The 2571-nt window shown below is 42.2% G+C and overlaps 1 pseudogene; it reads left to right on the forward strand.

Moving 5' to 3' along the window:
* Positions 1-1499, forward strand: part of LOC107114436 — a 6592-nt pseudogene extending 5093 nt beyond the window's left edge.
* The last annotated feature ends 1072 nt before the right edge of the window (positions 1500-2571 follow it).

Here is a 2571-nt window from a genome sequence, read left to right on the forward strand (position 1 = left end):
TCCAACCCCACTAGTGTTCTTTGCTATGGGTTGTTGAAGTCTGTCTAGGGAACTCAGGCTCTCTTCAACTTTTATATAAATGACTTGGTCAAATGCTTTAGTGACCAGGCCTTTCATTCTCCTATACTACAGCATCATCAGATCTCTTCTTATATGCAGATGATGCAGATATGTTGTTAAGGACCCCACTTGGGCTAAGAAGGGCCCTAAAGGCTCTAGTACAGCATTGCAAAAAAGACTTCCTTTCAATAAACTATCAAAAAACAACGATACTGGCTTTTGTTAAGAAAGAGAAGTCTAGAACCTGGACCATCGATGGCCATTTGACTGAAGAGGTGCAGACCTTCAAAGATCTTGGTGCAGTATTCCATGCTTCCAGCTCAAGAAAAGCAGATGTTGCCCATGCAGCAGATACCGGGCAAAAGTCAGCTCACAATAGATTTCTTTTAACGACGGGTGGACATTACTTCCCCACTGCCCTAAAACTCTTCCAGGCCAAAACCTTGGCCCAACTTTTGCACAGACTAGCAATTGTCAGCAAGGTTTGACCCCACTGCTCCTCTTGGATGAACATCAGTCTGTATGGCTTAAAACAGTCATTTGCAGACTTGTGAGCCTGGGCTTTTCACCTTTCATGATTTTAACCATGGGCCTTGACCAGGCAAAACGAGCCATAAAACAAAGGATGTTGGACACTGAACGCCAGCTTGATTCCGGGAGGCTCCCTACTTTCTTGTTCCTTATGAACCCCAGATATATAGTCAAGCTGGCTGCTATCTGATCCTCTTGAGGGTGCATAGTCACAGGAGGACCTTTACATTTGCAAGGTGTGCTGTGGTCCCCTCTGCTGTTTTAGAAAAGGTTTTGCCCCTGCAATGAAGGAGAAATTGAGACTGTAGATCACATTCTTCTATGTTGTCCCTTCTCTCAAGATACTTGCATCCAGACCACCACTTCTTTGATCAATGGAATACCTTGAAGAATGAGATTGGGATATGTTAGGTTACTCCTAGAAGATGGAAATCCAACAACTATAACGTCAGTTGCAAAATTTTGTGCAACAGCCTATAAAATCAACCAGTTGCTTTAGTTATCAGGGTTTATGTAAATACCACTCGTTTATATTACTATTTATATTGTCTATTTTAGTTTGTTACTTTTTACTAATATCAATTTTCACTCTTTTTTGGGTAGTAATTTATCTATGCTGGTCTTTGACCGTACAGTAAAATTTGAAGAACCCCAAATTCTGCCTCAGAACCCACACAAGGGGGAGAAGCCTTTTGAATGCTCAGAGTGTGGGAGGAGATTCAGTCAGAGTGGCCATCTTCAAAAGCATCTAAATCTATAGAGGAGAGAAGCCTTTTGAATATTCACAGTGTGGGAAGAAATTCAGTCACAGTGGCTTGCTTCAAGAGCATCAAAGGACCCACACCATGTAACTGCTTAGCTCAGAGGTGTCAAGCTTATTTGTTACGAGTGTCAGATTTGACATAAATGTCACTTCGTTGGTCTGGACCATGTATGCCATCAAATGTAATGCCTGTTACCAGAAATATAAACTTCAGAAAAGACTCCAGAAACCCAATTAAGGGTATTATTTTTTACTCAAAATATAAGCATCCTTAAGACATTAAGAGTATTTCCTTTATTTAATGGTCTTTGATAACTGACACCTCTTTCTCTGAATCATTGCATCGAAATCTGGAGTCAATGTCTGTGCTGTAGCAATCTTGAGTATGCTGTTTAGGTGTGTATCCGTATTTTTGATTTATTGACATTCATTTACAGAAAAGAGGTGTTCACAGACATACGTTGTCACAAACACAGACAGAATTTTAGAAGCAAAAGCCTTAAGGTGGGGGTAATTCAGACCCCCAAATGGGTAAAGTTTCCTAATGCCCACCTCAGAAAGATTATCCTTCAACACAGTGTCACCCTTCAACACAACACTCCCCCACCTACCTGCGATTTGTGGCATCTGTTCATTGGCAGGTGGGGAGAAGAAAGAAAAGGGGCTGTTCAGCAAAGAAGATGATGAAGGGAATCCTTCCAATTGGTCCCAGAAGTGAGGCCGAGGGATCCGTGTTTGATATGTGCCACAGGGTCCCAGGGACCTCTCTCTTGTTCTCCATACTTTGGATTACGGAATGTTCTGGGAGAATTTGAGAGTCTGAATGGTATCTCTCCTGAAGTCTCTGATCAGGTCTGGGATGTGGCACTTCTTGGGCATCGGACTTTCCAGTGTCCTCTTCCTCCTTCCAATAGGAGTGTGGCTCCATGGCTTACCACGGAACTGGACTAATCATAGATCAAGGCTGAGCAGAGGCATTCCCTTCTGAGGCCAAGTAAGTAAACTCTTCTTTGGACTGCGCACTTCAAGTAGGTTGAGAGGAAAAATGTGGGCTGAGAAATTTTTCCAAAGATTCATTCTTTTGGCCAAAATATTCAGCTTCTAAAGATGTACTGCTTCATAAAATTAATAGGGAATAGGCATCACTGCCAATACAACATTGGGCCAGTTTGGCCATTTCACACTTGTAAATGAATGCTGTTCCGGTAAGATCTTGG

The sequence above is a fragment of the Gekko japonicus genome, unplaced genomic scaffold (assembly GCF_001447785.1).
Source record: "Gekko japonicus isolate JY-2015 unplaced genomic scaffold, Gekko_japonicus_V1.1 scaffold2271, whole genome shotgun sequence".
In the NCBI taxonomy this organism is placed as follows: domain Eukaryota; kingdom Metazoa; phylum Chordata; class Lepidosauria; order Squamata; family Gekkonidae; genus Gekko; species Gekko japonicus.